This window comes from Humulus lupulus, chromosome X (genome assembly GCF_963169125.1).
Source record: "Humulus lupulus chromosome X, drHumLupu1.1, whole genome shotgun sequence".
Taxonomy (NCBI): Eukaryota; Viridiplantae; Streptophyta; class Magnoliopsida; order Rosales; family Cannabaceae; genus Humulus; species Humulus lupulus.
Window position 1 is genome coordinate 56,320,832 of NC_084802.1, and position 7,933 is coordinate 56,328,764.

A 7,933-nucleotide genomic window follows, 5' to 3' on the forward strand; every position below is an offset into this window, starting at 1 on the left:
GTGATCTTGCCTCGAGGGCTTTGCATTTTGGTGCCTAGCCCCCTCCACTTTTTGCATAAGGAGTCTTGCGGGGTCTCGGGCTGATCCCTTGCCTTGGTTGTGTCCCTCGGTGGAACCGCGGGGGGTACGTCTCTTACTTCTGACCTCTCCCCATGGAGCTCTTTTCTTAGGCCAGGGGTGCCTCTTTTGAGGGGACTTCGGCCTCGTTCTTACGACCATCACCTTCCCTCCGCCTTTGCTCCTGGGGACCTTTTGTTGGCCTAGGTCCTCCCTGATACTTTGTCTGGGGGGTTTTACTGGCGGAAAGTTGGGTTCCCCCATCATCTACGGGGACAATGCTTTCCCCTTTTTCATGCTCCTTCCCTTTACGAACAGGAGGGGGTGTGCTTGACTTTCCTCGCAGTAGGTCGTTTAAAACCTCTTGCATGTTCTCTATCTGGGTTTCCAGCCTTCGAGTCTTTTTATGTAACTCTTGAATCTCATCCCTGTAGAGGCGAGTCCTTGAGCTTGAACTTACCGAGCGTACCCCGGGACTCTTGCTTGGTCCGTGCGCTGATGGACCTGGGTCTTGGTGGCCTGAGTGTGGTGTTACCGGGGGCTGGTGAAGCGAATGCACTGGCGGCTCCAAATGACCTCCGTCGGGCCGGGTGGTCGGGGATGATGCTTCCTTCTCCTCCCTTGGGGGAAGAGACTCCTCCGGTCTGCCTCCATGTTTGGGCGGAGGGGGGTCTTTCTGGGCAGCCCTCCGCTCCACTTCATCCCGGAGAACCTCATCATCTTGTATTTGCCATAGGTGTTTTGAACGTCTTAGCATCTTTCTTTGCTGGAAATGATGGAAGAATGCTGGCTTGATGCTTGTTCTTCCCACAGACGGCGCCAAACTATTGACGGTGAAATCTCGTCAACGAAATTAGATCGGAAAACTCAAAGGTAAGTTAGGCGAAGTTTATATAAGAAGTGAGAATAAACTTTAAGGAAAAGTAAACATGGATAAACAATGGAGCAAGCCTTAGTATATTTCTCAATAGCCTCTGCATACAATGAATTTTCCAACCCCCTCTCATGTGGGAGAGGGGTCGTTTTTATAGTAGGCTCTGATGGCCTGGGATACATGGTGGTCCAGGAGACCAAATGGTACATAAGTACTCTCTCAGGAGAGTGGTTTCAGAAGCTGAGGTCTTGCATCCAGTACAGGGGCAGGCGTCAGGAGGATATCTCCACTACTTGTCCGTACCCATGTCAGTGGAGTGGGGACAGACATAGCGGCGCAGGTGGTTGTGGTGTCGACTCTGACTCCTGGCCGTAGACGTACGAGCCATAACTCTTATTCCAGCATTCCCACGCCCCCACTGGCACGGGTGTCCGTACTTCGACATACAGGGTCTTAAGGGTCGTACCCATTACTAGATCGTACATGAATGTTCCATTTGACTCGTACCCGGACCTCTAAGCATTGGGGTCTTCAAGACATAGGGAATGGGACACTTGGTGCATGCAGTGGTCATGACGTGTGGCGAGGCTCTCGGGTCCTTGGCATGGGATGCCTGTAGCACCCCGAGGTCACTCATGAGCATGGGTGATGGGCATGTGGCCTCAGCAGATGTCTGAGGGTGCAAGGCGAGACGCCTTCCTCGCGAGCCCCTTGTGGACACGGCCCCCTTGGCGTGTCGTCCCACTCGTGTGGCCACCTGGTGGTGTGGCTCCCATGCCACTCAGACTTTGAAGTCCATGGCATGGCTCCTATTCCTTCGCGAGACCTCCTTGGAAGGCCTGTTGATGGCGTGGTGTGCGCAGGATGTGGGTCCTCGCATGGTGCTGGGCGCGCGTGGGACACGTGGCCTCGCCTGGTGCTGGCGCGCGCGAGGGGGTGGCCTCGCCTGGTGCTGGTGCGCGCGAAGGGGTGGCCTAGCCTTATGCTGGGCGCGCGCGAGGAAAAGGGCCTCGCCTGGTGCTGGCGCGCGCGAGGGGTGACCTCGCCTAGTGCTGGTGCGTGCGAGTGGGTGGCCTCGCCTGGTGCTGGTGCGCGCGAGGGGGTGGCCTCGCCTGGTGCTGGTGCGCGCGAAGGGGTGGCCTCGCCTGATGCTGGGCGCGCGTGAGGAAAAGGGCCTCGCCTGGTGCTGGCGCGCGCGAGGGGTGGCCTCGCCTTGTGCTGGCGCGTGCGAGTGGGTGGCCTCGCCTGGTGCTGGTGCGTGCGAGGGGGTGGCCTTGCCTGGTGCTGGCGCGCGCGAGGGGTGGCCTCGCCTGGTGCTGGCGCGCGCAAGGCCATCAAGGCTGTTGCACGAGAGGCAACAGTGGCTCGAGGTCACCCTAACTCATCCATATTTTTGGGTGTTTATGGGGCCTAAGCATACACTTTGAGTCTTTTATGGGCATGGAATATTGAGCATCCACAAAGGCCACACTTCATGGTTCACTAAGTGATGCTTCCCTTGGGACAATCTCTCAGTTTCACAAGACTTATAGGTTTGAGCCTGATAATGTGACTAAGTGACCTTTAGCCTTGTATTTTCACCATGTCCTAGGGATTTTTTTTTTGGTGGATTTTTGGCATCCACAAGTTTAATTAATAATCTGAATTATTGGAGCTTCGTATTATAGGTCCATGGTCCCCAGATAACATCTGCCCTACACTGTCAAGGGTAAGGATGACAAAAGAAAGATTTGTAAAGAGAAATAACTAAATTGCAAAGGAATTAATTTTCCAGGGCAAGAAAATTATTATTTGATAATTATGGGTAATTGATTAATTGTGAATTAATTAATTATTTAACTATATAGTTATTATTTTGAAAAACTATAGGTTAAAATTAATATTAATCTTGTTTGGATTAATATAAAGAGAAAGAATAATATTTATCTTATTTATAATATGATATTTATTTATTTAATTTAAAACTGATATTTTAAGATAAAATTAATTTTGAATTAATTGATATTTATGTTGGGATAAATATATTGTCTTAAAAGTTGATTAAATAAACAAATGAGAAAATTAGGTAAACCCTAATAGGGCTGGGCGACACACACTATACAATACAGTGTGTGGCACCTAGCATAAGAGATTTAATCCCTGTGAATTGAATTTTGAATTTCAAATAATTTTATTTAATCAGTTATTCAATTATTCTTTTTAAATATGATTTAAATAAATAATTAAATGAAAATATCTAATCAGTTTTAATTTGAATTATACTTTAATTAAACAATTAAATATCTTTATAAGTCTGATAGTATGTGACTTTCAGTAATAAGGTTTGATTATTATTTTTTGAATAATAAAAATAGAGACTCTCTCTCTAAAAGCGATAGTTTTCTCTAAACCTGAAAACTATTCTAAACATTATCTTTGTTAAAAACTCTCTAGATCTCATGTGTTGAGTACATCTAGGGAGTCACATAAATCAACCTTTTGAATCCTACGCGCCCACACACGTCTTTGTGGGTTTGAGGGTTGGTCTGGAAGATTAGGGTGTGAGATCTCATAACACTTGATAGGAAGATCGTTGATTTATACAAAAAGACTCAAGTGCACTTGATAGGCTACAAGAGCCCTGATCTATTTGTTTGTGATTTAATATTTATATATGTGTATGATCCTAGCTGGTATTAATATTTATAAAAATTGGTCCATATATTTCGTTGCGTACTTTTGATTTGATCATTTAATACCAACAACCTTACCCTCCAATTTTCTCTTTTGTAGGTCTATACTTGAGGCCTACCCAGAAGAATGGTTATTGGGTCAGGGCTCAAGCAATTCATGCCCCCTCTTACGAAGAGAAGGATATTCTATTGCTGACCACCACTGCTCGGCTGAGGGAGCCGGGACTCATAGCCACTGAGAAAAGGGTGGAGCATCTCAACATGACAGGGATAGTCAACCCGCATCGAAGGGAGAGGCGCATCTTCCCCATTGTTGCGGTGAATGAGCCTCTCGAATTTGATGCACCTTGCATTGATCCTCTGGAGGAGGGCATCGATGAGGCTGCCAAAAATTCTCGGAAGTTCCTGCTGATGAATGCCGAGGATGAGGCATTCATTCTTGGGATGGTTTTCCCCGTCACTCTGGAGCCCAACGGAAACACTCCCGAGCCCTAGATTAAGCTGGAGGATTAGGTTAATGAGGCGTTTGAAGTTGTCCGTGCTCAACGTGCCACCTGTCGCTTGCGTACCTTGAGACAGCTCAAAGCTGAAAAACCAAGGTGAGGAGATTTCTATCTTTGTTCCCCAGATTGTCGACGAGGGTCACAATCCAGGACATTCCTATTTTACGCCTTCCTTATGTTGATATGGGTACGCCGACTGACGTTGCTCGTGGGAGCAATATATTGACTATCTTGACCGTGTCGATAAGGTGGTTCATTACCACCATCCTGAGCATCTCACAGGAACAGCTGTTGTTGACAAACTTATGGCCATGCAAGCCTAGGATTCAACGAGTATAGCACCAACGCGGGCATGGACTTGAGTTTGCTTCTCGATTCCATGAAGAGGACACTCGAGGATTTAGTACCCTCGGATAGTGATGATGAGTTGGAGATCCTCGATGGTGTGATGGCAATCCCCCATTTAGAATGTTTTCCAATTTTTCTTTTCCTTTGTTCCATCCTCATTTGACTAATCTTTGCATTTTATTGTGTTTCAGGCTAGATGGACTCTGATCGCTTGATCACCGACAAGAAGAAGGTGGGTGGAGGCCCGAAAAAGAAAGCAGGAAGGCGAGCCCTCGAGGGACGAGAAGAAAATGAGAGTTACCACTTCTGACGCTCCTGTGGCTGCTCGAGTTGCCAGACTAACCATTTTTCTCCGTGAGATTTTGTCCTTGACAAAGACCTTAGTCCCGAACGTGGGGCCTCACAAGGATGCGGATGCCCCTCCTCAATTGCGTTTAGCAGAAATAGGAAGGCTTCCCGCGGCCCAAGATGCCTTCAAAAGGGCAGCACTGTGCAGCAAGGCCATCATTGAGGAGTCGACACCTTCCCTGGTGGCCTTGCTAGGACATGCCCCCCAGATGGGGGCATTGAGCACTGCCTCCTCTGAGCCTAACTGAGACAATTTGGAGGCCTCAGTCCATGCTGGCTTCAAAGAATACCTTTGAAACCTTGGGGAGGAGGTTGCCCCCCTGGCTGCTAGGTTGTTAGCGACAGTCGACGAGAAAACTCTTCAGGAGATTACCAAGAAGAAACTGGCCCTAGCCCGAGAGAAGATTTCCAATAATAGGAGAAAAATCTTTGCGACACTACCGAGAAGGAGCTTACTGAAGCTCGAACTAGAATTATATCCCTGGAGAAAGATAAAGTAGATCTCATCCACCAGGAGACAACTCTAAAGGCAAGGATTGATGCCCAAGTGTCTCGGGTGGCCCAAGTAATAGAAGAAAGCCAGGTAGTGGTCACAAACTATCATGAGAGTCCAACTCAATTGGTATGGATGTTATTTTCAACGTGTGGCTCTACAACCCATAATTGGACCTATGCTACCTAGGAGATGATGAAGCCTATGTCCAAGGTCTTTGTGAAGAGCGCCTAAATATCGAGGAGGCTTGAGAGAATAGTGTCATGACTACTCCCGGACCTACTGTTCTCGAGAACGTCGTTGTCATTGCTACCGAGCTACCCTCTGGGTCCTCAGATGCTCCCACCAGTGGTGATGGGCTGCCACCGTAATAGTTTTATCCATTTTTTGTATATGTATTTTTTTTTATAGATCTTTAGGCCTTTGGAGTTCAAACTTGACACTGCTCGCACTCCTGAGTCCTCTGTACTTAAATTACGATGTAATAAATAACTCTCATGATTTTTACACACACAATTTTGACATTGAGGCTTCGCAACTCTCTAAGCCTCCTGTAGCGTAGGCTGATATCTTTATAGCTTGACTAAGTTTAGGTGTTAGGCAGCTTTACGCTTACCTCTTTTAAGTATTCAAGCGACCATTAGCAATGCAGCTTTTTTTGCATCTAATTTTACCAGGTTTCTTTCCGTGTATGTGGCTACATTCTTCAAGCCTAGGTTTAGCACCTTTATGTATATTTTGAGTTTATGTATACTTATCTGTCTGACACTAAGGCCCTGGGATGCGCTTAGGTCTTGTAGTTCCCTTACTCAAATTTTCTTAGCTCTTGTCCATTCTTTTCTCAACTCTAAGGTACCTCTTTTAGGTTCCTCTTATTCGAGTTGACCTAAGTATTCAAAGATTTGGTCTATTGCCTTTCGCATTGACTTCGGGTCCTAAGATGTCGTAGTCGCGGGTGGATGGTGGTTGGAGACCATGTTTAAGATTGAGCACACCTATTGTCAACACTAGGATTCGAAATGTTCTAAGACACCCCTTTAAGGTTCCTTTTAACTAAATTTTGCTTAGGTTTTGTCTGCTAGAACTGTCGCTTCTGAGTGATTTGAGCCCTACTCATCTGCCCCCCAAGTGACTGGAGATTATCAATCTATAGTCACTTGTAACAATCTTTCTAAAATACCTCGTATCGTGTTTTAGGACTACACGATTTTCATTAACTTTTACTCATTGTAAATTACATAACAAGACAGAAAAATAATAAAAAGGCAAGAAATAAAAACAATAAATTTTTTTTGCTCAAATTTTCACTGGTAATACCGGCAAAGGTGCTCGACATTCCAGGCATGTGGTATTAATTTTCCATTTAGTATGGCCAACTTGTACGTTCCTAGCCTGATGACTTCTTCGACCTGGTATGGTCCTTCCTAATTGGGGCCCAACACTCCCACTTCTAGGTCTTTGGTAGTAAAAAGCATCAGTCTAAGGATGAGGTCTCCCACCGAGAACTTCTGATATTTTACCTTTTGCTGGTAAGAAGCGACCTGAAGCTGTGATAGCTCGCAGTATTCTTCAACCATATCCAACGACTCCTGAAGTAGCTCATGGTTAGTCTTTGGGTCATAGGTAGCTCGTCGATGAGTGGGAATAGCTGCCTTCACTAAGAGCATGGCCTTGCACCCGTATGCCATGCAGAAAGGAGGGTCAGTTGACATCTAAGCAGTGGTTCGATTAGGCCCAAAGTACCTGGGGTAACTCCTTAGGCTATGCTCCATTTGCTTGCTCTAATCTCTTATTCAAGGACGTTTTTAGTGTTTTGTTCACAGCTCCCACTTGTCCGTTTGCCTGGGGGTGCACCACGCTCTTATGATTCACAAAAAATATGTGAAAAGATTGCTATCAAATTGTAAACCGTTGTCAGATATTATATTTCTCAGAAGTCCATACTGACAAATGATATTCTTGATCACAAAATCCAAAATTTTCTTGGAGGTAGTTGTTGCGAGTGGCTTAGCTTCCACCCATTCGGTAAAGTAATTGACAGCTACCACGACGTATCAAACACCTCGTTTTCCCATGGGCAACAATCAAACCAATTTGATTCCTTATACTACGAAGGGCAACGGACTGGTGATCTGAGTCAAATCATTGGGGGATGCTTAGGGTATGTCAGTGTATCATTGAAATTTGACGCATCTTTTCATGTAATTGAGGGAGTCTTTATTCATGGTTGGCCAAAAATAGCCCTGCCTCAAGATCTTCATGGACAAGCTTTGCCCCCCAGCATGATCACTGCAAAACCCCTTGTGAACCTCCTTTAGAATAGCTCGGGTCTCTTCAGGCGTTACACATCTCGAAAGGGGCATGGAATGTGACCTTTTGTATAGCCTGCGTCCATAAAAATGTATCGAAGACTTTGGTATTGTAGTTTTCTAGCTGCATTTTTGTTGGCGAGGAGTTCTCAAATGGTTATGTACTTCACAATGCTCATCATCCACGTGTCTTCGTACCAGACTTCGCATAGCCTCTCAACCTCATGAATACTTGGTGCCCCTAGAAAATTAATTGGATCCACATTCAGGAGCTCGGCATCGCGAGTGATCGCGAGCTTCGTGAGGGCATCCACATTAGAATTTTGTTC